Below are 12,670 nucleotides of genomic sequence, written 5' to 3'. Positions count from 1 at the left end.
TGTTTTGCCCTGAGCCAGTGCCCTGGTGAGTTGAGTGCAGTGGGGGTCCCTCACAGTCCTCACCATGTCCCCAACAAACTCGAACTCTAAGTACTTTTATCTACCTCAAGACAGCTTTTCCTAGTAGACTCTCTTCCCCAGTTTTCACGTCTTTCTGTACTGAATATTTTCTCGTCCCACAACTTTGTGACAGGTGTGAAAGTACCAAGCTACCTGGGATGACAACTGGGACTGTGGCCTACTGGCTTTCTTCATGAATTATTAAGTGGTCATTCTGTGTGTAGCGTGGGCACACTCGCATGCCCGTGTGTGGATCATTTGAGTACACGTGTGCTCCCTCTATTGCTCCCACTTTAGTTATTAAAGGACCTGGAGCTCAGCAATTTGGCTATTTTGTCTGGCAGGTAAGCCTCTACTCTGCTTTTCACATGAGCGCCTGAACTCAGACCCAGGTCCTTCTGCCTCTGCAGCAAACACAACTGAGCCCTCTTCCCACCCATATCCATGGATATCCTTATGACAACAACAACAACAACAACGTTGTCGTCGTCGTCGTCGTCGTCGTCATCATCATCATCATCATCATCATCATCATCATCATCATCATCATCATCATCATCGTCTCAGTCTTCCTGGCCCTCAGTTCTGAAGTAGGCGAGTGTCTTAATTTGGGTTACATTGCTGTGAAGAGACACCCTGACCATGGCAACTCTTATAAAGGAAAACATTTAACTGGGGCTGGCTTACAGTTTCAAAGGCTCAGTCCATTATTATTATGGCGGGGAAGCACGGCAGTGCACAGGCAGACATGGTGCTACAGAAGGAGCTGAGAGTTCTCTGTCCTGATCCTCAGGCAGCAGCAGGAGACTGGGAGCCACATTGGGTGTACCTTGAGCATGGCTGCAATCCAGGCTTATCGCAGAGTTGAAACCACAAACCGCAGCCTGGCTGACCATATTAGACCCATATTTGGCCTTCACTCACTGAGCCAAGCAGCCGACCTGGCCCTGTGTCAAGTCAGATAGAAAGCTAACGCTGTGGCTTGGTCATCTAAATTGTGAATATGGCAGAGGGGATGAGGGGAAAGGTAATATCCTGGAGTATACTCGGGTGTTCTCACAAAACTTCATAAGGCTGAAAAGCAAAATAAGGCTGAAACGTAAACATTTCTGAAAACTGGATTCCTTATTTTCTACAGCATGAATTTGCTCCGAAACCTCACTTGAACTGCTTTGGGGTTTTCCTTTGTGCAGCTAAATATAAATATTGATTCACTTTGCTACAGAAATGACTATGTTTTCTAGATGTTAGCAATATATGAACTGCATTACCTTTTTCGGGGGTGGGGAGGCATTGTATTACCTTTCTAAAAGCTTTGTTTGTCTCCCTGTGCAGCCCTGGCTGGCCTGAAACTTGCTATGTAGTCCAGGCTGGCCTCAAACTCAGAGATCTGCCTGCCTCTGCGTCCTGAGTGCTGGGATTAGAGCAAGATCCACCAAACCCAGCTTTTGTTTGTGTTTTTAAGACCAGGTCTTGCTATGGGGCTCCAACCAGCCTCAGACTCAGAGCCTTCACCCCGGGGGGGTGAGGCAAGCACTGTGGAGCCTGTGTGGAAGCTGAATCCCAAGAGACATTGGCATAGGGATAGGTGGCCTCTGCACAGTTTCCAGACAGGCAAGCTTCCCCATGCTGACTCTTCTGCTGTTCCCCCAGATGATGTAGGCATTCGCCTGACCTCCGCTCGGTGATTTCCACACGATTTTAGTAGATAGCTTCATGGGGTGAAGAGTGCAGGAGAGGGGCTGATAACAGAGAACTCGGGAACACGGCAGAGACATGCTGCACGCAGGCACACGGTCCTCTCTAAAATACACCGCGCTCGCGGGCATGTCTCCTGGCTGAGTGTCTACACTTTAGAGAGTGTATCCAAATCTGCTCCCAGTAAGCAAACACAAGTAATGAAAAAGGAGGACTGAATTTGAAAAAAGAAAAAAGATGACAAATTACATTTTTACCAGTAAAAATTAGAATTCCAAATGAAATGTTTGCAGGTTTTATTTTACTTTATTTTATTTTTTAAGGTAAAGCCTAGAGAAAGACACGAGATACAGAACTGGCAGGTCATGGCAGCAGGGACAGCAGAGAGACTGGAGACTCCCTGTGACAGGCACAAGGGCTCCTCTAGGAACTGAGCATTAACTGTGCCAACAGTTGCCCAGGTCTGTAAGTTCCTAAACACCAGAGCAGCGCTCGGTTATGACAGACTCTCAGGGCACACAGATTATACCTCCAACCAGATGCTAAAGACTAATAATATCTCCAGCTTATAAAGCAATAAACTTATAAAACAGTGCTGTCCTGTCAACAGCACTGTTCTTTCTTTACATTTCAGAAGAACAGCCCCGAGACAGGGAGAGAAGGCAGTAAGTGCTCCCTATTCTAGAACACTAGGGAGCATGAAGACTGCTACTTGTAAATGACAACTATCACTGTAGACAGAGAACCCAGGGAAGAGTATACCTCTCAGTGGACGCTGATTCTCTGAACGCAGGCATTGACATCTTATGTGAAGAAAAGGTGAGAAATTCTCGTTAGTCTCCATGTAACTGTGGGGATGTAAAAGGATTACTCCGGCCCAAGGCTGCTAGTTTCAGGATATGTGGAGCTTTGAAAATACATAGAAAGGGGTCTAAATGCCAAATGCCCTGTGGCTATGAACAGTCTGAAAGGAGCATGCCCACCGCCAAGCACAGGGCTGCTTATTAGGAACTGTCTGCCTCTAACTGCTGTGAAAATGCTGTTGAATATTTATTAAAAGAAAAGATCCATAATATTCAGGTTGTGACTTGCTACAATTAGCAAATAACTCATCTGACTGGCGAGGTTATGAACTGTGGAGGGAGGAGCCATTAGATTTAGGAGTGAGGGCGATACATCTCTGTTGTCTCACCGGCTGCAACGCATAACAGCTCTGCTCCTAGCATCTCAGAACACAGCCCGAATGCTGTCCAACTGTTTTAACAAGACTCTAAAAGCATTCTAGTTCCAATTTTACTTTAGAGGTACTACATTTTTACTCTCCTCCCTCCCCGTGTGTGTGTGTGTGTGTGTGTGTGTATGTGTGTGTGTGACAAGGTATCAAGGCTGTCCTGGAACTGTGTAGACCAGGCTGGGCTTTTGCATTGATTGTAGCCTCTGCCTCCAGAGCACTGGGATTGCAGGTGTGTGCCACTGAACACTATACATTGACCATTTCACAAAGCTAATATTTAGGCTCAAGATGTGCATTTTGGCCAACATGACCAATATAGTAAAGTCAAAGAAAAATAGTAGTCCTATATAAATATGCACAACTATTTATGAGAAGTCATGACATCGCTTTGCTTAAATATTTATCATTTAGCAAAACAAAGAAGTACGAGTTTTAAACTTGATGGCCAAGCTTAGTAACTACATGTGACACCAGTCTAGTTTTTAACTAATTATGCATTTCTTGTTACTTTCTTATACATAAAAATGCTATTTTAGATGGTTTATGTGTTAATTTCTAAAACTCAAATAGGCTTAAAATATTTGCATTCTGTCCCGAGAGCCCCTTCATAAGCGTATATAGACTTAGGACTCTGAGATTAGAACCACAGAATCCCTAAATCCACTAAGAGAGACCATTCACATTATGCAGAAACGCTGTACTCAAACTCAACTGTGCACATAATTATAGTATTCAAATTAGATCACCAATTTAGACATGTTTTATCACGTCGAGTATAAAGAACATAAAAATGTATGACTAAAATCCAACAGGAATGAGGAAAAAGAAGAAAATGTAGCTACTCTTTTTTTAGGAAATAAAAACTCATGGTGTATGCTGTAATATACCCATGGAATATCAGTAAGAGATCCAGCTTAAGCTTAACTGTTCATGTGTGTGCGTGAGCATAAAGCACAGTGAGTAGTGCCAAGTCACATGGACAGAAACACAACGCTATTTCCTGCTTTACAGCATTTGCATTGGGATGAAATTGGAACCCATCGGGCACAAAAAGAACAAATTAATCTTGATTTGAATTACCTAACATATAAAGTGCAATAAAATCATATCTAAAATACCGTGATACTCTATATTGCTATTTAAGTTTTCATGTGCCTATATATTGTAATTTCTCACTGCAATAGATCAAGGCTGTAACACTACTGTGTGGAACAGTAATTACCCAGCTAAGATGACTGCCTAACATTTTTATCAACACTTCAGAATTTACTAGTGTCTCGTTATTAAAAAGTAATTGGCATCCAATGAATTTTTGTTTTAAAAAAACAACCAAAAAAAAAAAAAAAAACAGAGCCATCCACTGAGGTCACAGAAATGACAGCCCCTTTAGATTTTTCTACTGAAGCTAAAATGGATGGTTGACCACACGAAGCTTGACACTGACATTGGAGGATAGCATTGGCTACTTGCTAGAATTTGCGCTCATCTGCAAATCGCCAGTTAGCAGACCCCAAGGATAAACACTCACTCTCTCTCTCTCTCTCTCTCTCTCTCTCTCTCTCTCTCTCTCTCTCTCTCTCTCTCTGTGTGTGTGTGTGTAATAAAAAACACAACATTACAACCCTTTTCAATGGTTATGAGAGTATATATCCATTTCAAGACTCAAGCACTACTGTACATATGTTTCTATATATGATTTGATGAAATATTCGGGACATTTTAGACCGTTTAGGGCCAAAATACAACTTGTTATATTGCATCATCTGGTAGGGAAAAAAAACAGGGCCAGTGTAGGACTCCAGCCTCCTATGGTTAACATGATAGCTGCTTCAGCAAGCGAAATAAGTCTATCGGGTCCTGCGACCAGAGCAGCCACGGACATCACTAAGGAAACCAACACTTTAAACCTAGCTTGGCTTGGCTTTGTCTAATATACTTGTACCACAAAATGCACATACAGAATGCCTCTCGCACACAGCAGAAACCGCAATTATAAAGAAATATGTTCCCACTGCAGCACAAAGAGCATGTTTAACTACAAGAATTTCAGTTTAAAATATTAGGTCTCTATGCTTTATGGGTAGGAGCTTTTTAAAAAGTCAGCACCAGTAACAGAAAGAAAAAAAAAGCAGCTTGTTTTATAGAAGTGAACTCTATTTTTTCCCCAGTTTAATTAGATATATTTGCATAAATAACCTTTGGTCCATTAAAGAGAGGAATTTTAGTCCACAATAGTTTGTAGTGTTGATGCTTTAAGCAAATTAACTTAAAAACAGATCTTAAGCATTCCCGCCTCCTCCAGGTTTTCCTTTAGTAGCCAGTGATAAAGAAGTATCTTAGAGTCATCTGAACCTAGAATTTGAAGCCAGAACATCTCAGTTTGGGTATGACAACCTTTATCATTTAGCAGCTGGGTCTCTCCTCTGGTCTCTGTTTCACGTTGCTGATTTCCGTAACATAGTGTAACTGTTTAAATGTCAAACGCTCCTTCTATAGCACCAGCTCTCCCCCTGTGAGTCACAACTCCTTTGGGAATTCTTTCACAGGGGTCCCTAATACCATCGGAAAACATGGATATTTATATTACGATTCATAAGAGTAGCCAAATTAGTTATGAAGTGACAATGAAATAACCTTGTAGTTGGGGACAACATAACAAAAAGAACTGTATTACAGTTTCACAGGATTAGGAAGGTTGAGAACCACTGATGTATAGGCTCATACATTTGAGTCCTGGGTCCCCGGACGTTTAGAAAGTTGTACAAGCTCGCTGGAGGAAATGCGTCACTGGGAGAGGGCCTGAAGGTTTTAAAGCTCAGCTCCATTTCCTGTTCTCTTTTTGCTTCCTGACAGCAAATGCAATGTGACCAGCCACCTCCCAGCACCATGGTGTCTCTATGGTGACAGACTCCCTTACTTCATAGACTCAGACTTCCTCACTTCTTAGACTTCAAGCAGAAAAACCATCTATTTTCATGGTTAATGAATACTCCACATTGTCTACAATGTAAAACAAATGAAAACCATGAGATATTATATACAGACTGCCTCAGATGATCCAACGGACCAAACATGCTACTAAGTGCTGGTGCACAGGGGTCAACATTCTAATGACACCACGCCATATAAAATTAGTCCTTTGTGAACCTGAGATTGCGCTGGTTTTCACTTCCCACCTATGCACTCCTTCTCAGGTACAGAAGGAGACGTACTCGCATGGAGAATCAAGCACTTTAAGCATTGAGAAAGCATCGTCTCCTGTTCTTCCCACTCTGCCATGTGTCTGTGCTCCTCTGATCATGATGGGGAAATCAAGGGAAAAAACAATACACCATGACAACCGTACTCCGTTAGTAGACTGAGTTCAGGATCGTGCCTCATTCCTGACCGTCATCCCCACCTACCATGCGGAGTCTTAGTGCTGATGGAGAGGAACTGAAAGCCACCAGACAATCGCCCCATCTCTGGTGCAGACACAAGCGAAGGAAGGAAGAGAACTCTGCCCTGTGGCACCTTCCGGTTTCACTTCTGTGTCTCCAGCTCCCATTCAGCCAAGCACCTCATCCTGCTCTGCCTCCGGCTTCTGTCATCTTTTTGTGTCAAAAATTTCTCTCAGCTAAACTTTCCATCCCATCTCCTTTTTTCTTTCTGTGTGGCACCCTGGCCTCGACTTAATTTTTTTATTCCACACAGTCTCTCAGGCAGACAGCAATGTCAACATCCATCTAGAGTAGTTAGTTATCTGGGAGACAATGAGGCCCAGCAAAACAAGTGAACGCCATTATATCCAAGATGCCTCGGATAACACAATGGACTCAATACATTAATAAGCCGAAAATGGATGGTAAACCTCCATTTGCACCTCGGTGGTTGCCTCGAATTTTAAGCCCACAGTCTGCATAGCATCTCTAGGCTCTGACGTCTCTCTGGTGCCTCACACTGCATAAATCCACAGCTTGTCACCTTCCCCTGTGGAGCACTCCGCCCTCTGTGCTCACTTCTATCTCTTCAGGGATCTGAGCGAGGCCATCTGGGGAGGCTCTTCAGGGCCCTGCTTCTCTGCCCCGCCCCCAGCATCTATACCCTTACCAGTATGAATGAAGACTTTAATGGCTTCCCTTTTTTGTCTCCTAGTTCATTTGTGTCGTTGATACATTACGTTGCATGTTCTAAACCAACAGCTTAGGTCAGGCCTGGCAGGACTGGATAGTCATCCCAGCTTCTTGTGGCTGAGGCAGGGGGATTAGTTGGGCTGTATACTGAATTCAAGGCCCAGTTCAGGCAACTTACTGAGCCCTGTCTCAAAAGTGAGTGGAACAATGGGATAGAGCTCAGGGACGGGGTGCTTGCCTGGAATTTGTGAATTTGTGAGGCCTTTAATTCAACTCCAGAACTCTGAGGAGAACTCAATGTGCTCACTTTCACCTGTGGGACCAAGTCTGGCCACCATGTCACTTCACAAAGTGGCTCCAGCCTCTACTATCCAATTCCATAACCACGTCTGCCACATCAATTGTTCCTTACCACATCAACTGAGCTACTGTTATCCACTATCCTGCTTAGTGACATCATCACACCCACCTCAGTGACATCATCACACCCACTTCAGTGACATCATCACACCCACCGCAGTGACATCATCACACCCACCCCAACCACTGAAGTACGGACTCAGACCAAGTACCATTTCCTGAAGGAAAGTAACATTCTCTTTTTAAATTTTAAACTCCTATATTTTCATTTATTTTTGTTGTCTTTTCTTTGACAATTTTATGGAGCAACTTACCCCAAACACCTTATCTCCAAAAATACTTATCTGATAAATGTCCAAGTGAGTGTGACTCACTCTCGCCAAACTTGATGCAAACACAGCCAAGCTGCTGGTTAAGTATGAATTAGAGGCTCACAGCTCTTTGTATGTCACATATAAAATAATAATGCTACTCAGTATAGTTCCCAAGTGCTGAGGGCACAGGCTGTGGGGAACTGTGCACCACTGTGTTAGCAACTGGCCCTCTTTTTAACAGTCACTACGTGGTGTGGCCCTGTCACCCCTGGCTTACAGCATGTGCTGCTTCAGGACCACTGTGTTCGACACAGCTAGGGGATGGGGCAAGAGTACACATTAGGGTAAAGGGCTGGAGTGGGCGAAGCAGCCAACAATGATGGACAGTCATAAATACATGAAACCAGATGCACGAGGAGTCCTCCTCTCTCTCTTCATTCCTCAGATAACATTCAGAGAACCATCCAGTACAGCCCCGAGCCTGGCTATGAAGGAGGACAGGTGACATAGTGCTGACACACTCACACCGTAGGTCCTTTGAGGAAGACAGGTGAAGCTCGTCACTTGTAGATAAAGGGTCGATATGGTATGTTGGCTGGGCCACCTGGAGGCTTGCGGAATTGGAGCGGGTAGAATAAGGTTGCCAGCAACTTTAAAGTCCACTCCATAAAGCTCACAGGGGCTCAAAGGCTCTGTGTTTTAATAAAGCCACAGTCAGGTCACATTTCCTGTCCCCTGGCAGTCTATATTTAGAAAGGAGAAAGCAGAGTTTTAAAATAAGTTTTTAATCACTTGCTGGTTTGAAACTCATCCAGTCTTAGAGTCTAGCATAGGAAGACAGGAGCCATCCATGCTATGCTTGAATGCTATGAAGATATGACTAACTTTTAAACTTCAAGCACAATGATGCTGGTTCCAGTGTGAAACCCAGAGGGGAGTGGGGCTGAGGATATAGCTCAGGCAGGCAGAGGGCTTCCCTGGTGTGGGCTGGGGTTGAGCTCCAGGCAGTGAGCCTGTCTCTCTGTTGTCCTCCCACTCCTCCCTCTGCAGAGGCATTATCTCACAGAAGGCTTCTGAGAATCTGACAGTATGGCTGTAGTGGCTCTGCTTTCTCTCCGGACTGGAGAGGAAGGCTACACCACACACGTGGGAGCTTACATGCAATATGCTTGCTCTGGGAGGACACAGTTGATCCCTACTTGTTAGCTATGTGGGTGCATTTCCTTAAAAAACATAGTTATGTCACAAGTAACTGGTGCTGCTGTTGTAAATCTGACATTTTTAGATTTAAATAAACTTAAAAAAAAAATCACAGGCCTGACTTTCCACTTCTCCTTTGTTCGAGGACAATGATGCAAGCATCAGACCCAAGGCACAGATGAAGCAAGTTTGCCTTGCCACCCCACCGGAAGCACTCAGGCTTCTTACCTACAGATTAGCACGTGGCTTTCGCTCCTTCTTCACAGAGTGAAATGTGGTTTTTGATTTCTAACATAAATTAAGCTTAAGCTTCTACCTTGACAAAAATACAGACATGGTACTTCTTCTGTAGCCAATCCCAGCTGTGGACAGGAGAGTTTGCAAAGCCTCAGACCGTCTATCTCTACTGTAGAACTTATTACAATAGCTCAAAAACCAGAGGCAGGAGCATAAGGAAGACCAAAAATTTCTGAGTTTTACTTTTTCTTATGAAACTTATTCATGCAATCTTGGACCCATGACCTTTCTAGAACTGTTTCTACTTCTGCAGAAGCACTGCAGGACAGGATCTGCCCAGAAGGTTGGCGTCAGGGTTGAGGAAAACACACAGGAAGTGCTCCCAGCTGAATGAATATTCACTCCAGCTCTTATCAGAGAGCATGACCGGTACAGACTAGAAAAGTGATCAGATAAATCATGCTCAAGGCTGTCTTCTCTCAAATCCACCCCGTGTTCCTGAACTCTGCAAACCACCTGACCTTGAGGCTCAGATGACACAGTGCTTGTCTGTGTAACCGTAAATGTAACTTCCAAGTCGCCCCATACACTGAATGAGGGAAGATTAAAATCAAGTCCCGGTTCCTCAACTATACAGTGAAAAACCAAAGGACTAATGGGATTACCGGAGTAAATGGTCCTCACTCACTCACATCCGCATTCAAATTGATTTGCATATCATGTGCCTGAGCCTTCTCCCATCCTCTTCCTAAGCAGACCCAAGCTGCTTAGCTTCAGAAATCATATAAGATTCAGTGAATGAAAGGTGGTGTGCCGCAGTTGTGCATGGGTCTTCTGAGAGCAAAAGAAAACTGGTGTGTGTGTGTGTGTGTGTGTGTGTGTGTGTGTGTGTGTGTGTTTTAGTGGGGAAGGGATTTCTTGTAGATTTAAAAGTGACAACAGAAAACCTACTAAAACAACACAAACAGGAAATAAAACAACCATATGCAAGTCATTTTCACAGGCTTAGCTCTAGTTATAGACATGTTCCAGGGAGACATTTGATCAGAAAATTCAGAACAGGGAATAGTCGCAGAGGGTATCAGAGAGAGGACTGGGTTGGTGGCAAGAGTTCTTTTTGACACACCGAAGTTGTGTCATTATGCCTCCAGGTTCTCAGAAGCTCACTACTGGAAACTCACTGTTGAGAAGCTTTGGAGAGACAGACACCAGAGAGAGGGAGAGGGAGAGGGAGAGAGGGGGGAGGGGGAGAAGGAGGAGGAAGAAGAGGAAGAGAGGAGAAGGAGGAGGAGGAGGAGAGGAGAGGAGAGGAGAAGGAGGAGGAGGAAAGGAAAGGAGAAGGAGGAGGAGGAGGAGGAGGAAGAAGAGGAGGAGGAAGAGGAGGAGGAAGAGGAGAGGAGAGGAGAGGAGAGAGTGAGGGAGGGGCAGAGGAAGTAGAAGATGGAGGGTGGAGGGAGAGACCCAGAATATCAGTCAGGTAGCAGTGAGCATCTAGCTTAGAGCACCTTTTAATGGTAGGTATATTAGCTAGGAAGGTTTCATTAAACGTTGACTAGCCTGGGTTCGTCAACTGCCTGGGAGCTTTCTATAGCAATTAGATTTTAGTATCTAAAAGATAAAGACGGAAGGCCAGAACACGATGGCACGTAGATGAGCCTAAGAAAGCCACAAAGTACCATGGCCACTCGATCACCCTACACCCTAGAACTCAGAGCAGAAACTCAACAGTCCATGGAGATGTCAAACCAAAATGACTCATCTGGAATCTCCCCACAACTGCTTCCTATGGCTTTGAACCTAAGACTAAAGGAAGTGTGCCTATGGCTGTGATGGATACATGACTTACATTTCAGAACACTGAGTGCACAATAAGCACAATGCCCCATCTCTCTGCCTGAGTGAGGTTCTCCCTTACTGGACTGATTATTGCTGCCTTTGACCGTGAGGACCACTGACAGCAACTGCACAGGCCAGTGGGAGGCAGAATGGCGAGCATCATCTACGAATGTGAAGCATCAAGTTATACCAACTTTTCTCTTTGGTTCTATGAATATATAAACAAGGAAGAAAGAAGTAACAGAATCCAGGTTCAGCTGAAGGCAAAAACACCCTGCTATCTCTCTCACACTAGCACCAAATGGGGTTTGCAAGCGGGGTCTGGCATTCAACAACACTGAGGTGGATGATAATAGCTTCCAGTCACGAAGAACTGGGCTATGAGGGCTAGTTAGGAGTCTGCATACCTGAAACTTTAAACATAAACTTCCCGTGGAGAAAGGATAAACCACCCACATTGCTTGCAAGCTGAGGCAGCAGGGTCAAAGAACACAGATTCCAACAGGCATGTTTAAAGTGCCAGCTCTAATTTCTACCACTTGGTCTCTCTGAGCCTCAGTTTCTTCCTCTCCAACACCAAGACAAAGCCACCTCCACCAAAGCCCTCCAGGGAGGCACTGCTGGAGACAGTAAATCCAATGTTAACATGTGGCCAGTGTGTTTATACTCTCTCCTGTTACGCATGTGAACTGTTTCTATTACCTCCAGCAACAGCTGTCTAATGTCTACAGCTTAGCGCAAAACAAATTTCCTTTCACACATGAATTTTTCCCAAAGTCAGCCTACTATACTTGACACCAGCTCGATATCTTCACATTCTGGATTTCACTTAAGCCTCACACAACCCAACAAGGAAGGCACTGCAGTTACACCCACCTATTTTACAGATGGAGACACCGGGCACAGGATTTCGGTAACTTGGCCAGATTCAAAGCCAGCAATAATGCCAATTTGGTCCCTTGAAAGCCCACACTTGGACAAAATTTCTTCTAGAGGTCAGCACTCGATGTTCCTATAAACTCCAATGTGATGACCAGCTTTCAAATTTTAAAATAATACCTTTCTTTTCCCTTAGAATCCTTAAAATAGAAGCTATGTTTAACCAGGTGCCTCTAACTACTTAGCTCATCTTGTTGTGTCCACTGACACACTTTAATCCATACAGGCCTCTTTCTAAAGGTCACCTAAATAAATCTTACATTGACTCACATCCCTGAGCTTTTATTTCAAATTCAAATCCATGTATATATTTTTCTCTGGGCATATTTCTTTCCATCTATGGATGCATATGTATCACAGGGCAGCTGCAATGTGAGCTATCTGGTTAATGCAAAGCCGGCACTCTAAATATCTTCTTTATATCAGTCGCTGCCTATCAGCCACACAGCAGGGCTGTATGGTATTTCAAAGAATTCCTTTTACAAATTTAATCAACTCAAGTATTAAACATCAATGGCATGAATCCATTGCTCTGTTTAAAAGGAATCCCTAGGGGCAGCTGAGAACGAAAGGTTAAAGATCTCTACCCTTCAAAGTAGGCCACTGAAGCTACCTATAAATCATGCTCTTTGTTTATTAAGATAATTAAGCCCATCAGTGCACTTAACTTTCAGACTCAA

At 44.0% G+C, this 12,670-nt stretch overlaps 1 protein-coding gene across 2 annotated transcripts in view; it reads right to left on the bottom strand.

Annotated features, from left to right (window-relative positions):
* Nucleotides 1–12,670, bottom strand: part of Pag1 (phosphoprotein membrane anchor with glycosphingolipid microdomains 1) — a 141,568-nt gene that overhangs the window by 127,459 nt on the left and 1,439 nt on the right. The window lies entirely within an intron of this gene.

This window comes from Rattus norvegicus, chromosome 2 (genome assembly GCF_036323735.1).
Source record: "Rattus norvegicus strain BN/NHsdMcwi chromosome 2, GRCr8, whole genome shotgun sequence".
Taxonomy (NCBI): Eukaryota; Metazoa; Chordata; class Mammalia; order Rodentia; family Muridae; genus Rattus; species Rattus norvegicus.
This window is presented reverse-complemented; position numbering and strand designations above follow the sequence as displayed.